The sequence below is a fragment of the Penaeus monodon genome, chromosome 25 (assembly GCF_015228065.2).
Source record: "Penaeus monodon isolate SGIC_2016 chromosome 25, NSTDA_Pmon_1, whole genome shotgun sequence".
NCBI classification, from domain to species: Eukaryota; Metazoa; Arthropoda; class Malacostraca; order Decapoda; family Penaeidae; genus Penaeus; species Penaeus monodon.
Window position 1 is genome coordinate 12182261 of NC_051410.1, and position 1300 is coordinate 12183560.

The following is a 1300-nucleotide window of genomic DNA, read 5'->3' on the forward strand; positions in this document are numbered from 1 at the left end:
AGAGGGCAGAAATTGAGGAAAACAAAAGGCAGAAAACCTAAATCACAACGAAGACAACCGTGCCCGTCCCTCCATCTTTCTCGCCATGACACGACACGCTAACAGTACCGCCGACCAGCCTCCCCCCCTCTCTTCCTACCCCCAGCAAGGTCATAATCCCTCTCCAGCCTGCCCCCCTCTCCCACTCCTCCTTAGAGAACCGTGCAACGACGCCGTAACGCGCACCGAACGAGGGTAAACGCCGGTTCTTCGGTTCTTCATCTGCGGGAAACTTCCGGCGGGACGGATCGCTCGGGTTCGTTCGGATTCGCTCGAGTTTGTTCGGATTTCGCGCTCCGGCTTCGTGTGTTCGGGGTGATTTCGTACCCGTATCGAGTTGAGAAGAAAAATTAACGAAGAATGTTGGCAGGAAATTCCGAAGAGGAGAGAAGAGAGAGGAAGCAAGAGGAAGGAAGAAAAAGGAATCTTAGAGGAAAACACCGAATGGAGGCAAAGACTGAAACGAGAGGAAAAAATAAAGGAAAGTTTCACATAGGAGACGAGATAAAAAAAAAGGGAAGGAATAAAAAGAAAGAAAGAAAAAAAAAGGTCGAGAACGCCGAAGACGAGAAAAGAGATGGACAAGATCATTTATTGAAAATTTGGAAGAAGAGAAAGAAATAAAGAAGAGGGGAAAGTACGAAAGAAGGAAGAAAATAAAAAAGGAAGGGGGGGAGACAAGGTGGAAAAAAGATGAAGATGAAAAAAAAAAAATGAAAAGGGGGAATAACAACAAAAAGATCGAAAAGAATAAAGAGGAAAAAAAAATGTCAAGAATCCCTCACGGGGATAGAATGTCACGTTTAAGTCGTATTTTCAGGGAATCGGATACGTTCTTTTTTATTAATATGATTTAAAGTTTTCGAATTCGACTTTCCACTTTTTCGTAATTTTTATTGTCCAAAAAAGAAAAAAAAGGGAAAAATAGCATGAATCGCAGGTGTTCCCAATCTGGCTGCTTAATATCTGACACCATATTTCTCGTCTTTTAATAATAGGGACACCATTAAAACAGGGATGAATAATATATTCACCGGGCGAGTCTGGCTAAGAAAGATAATGATGGTGAAGATACTATGAGCAATAACAAGACAAATGATAATGATGGTGAAGGTATTATGATCAATAACAAGCGAAATTATAGTGATGGTGAAGATATTATGAGCAATAACAAGAAAAAAAAATAACTACGGTGCAGATATTTTTAGCATAAAGTCGTGAAAAAATATTTAGATAAAAAGAGAGGTGATAAAAAGGGAGA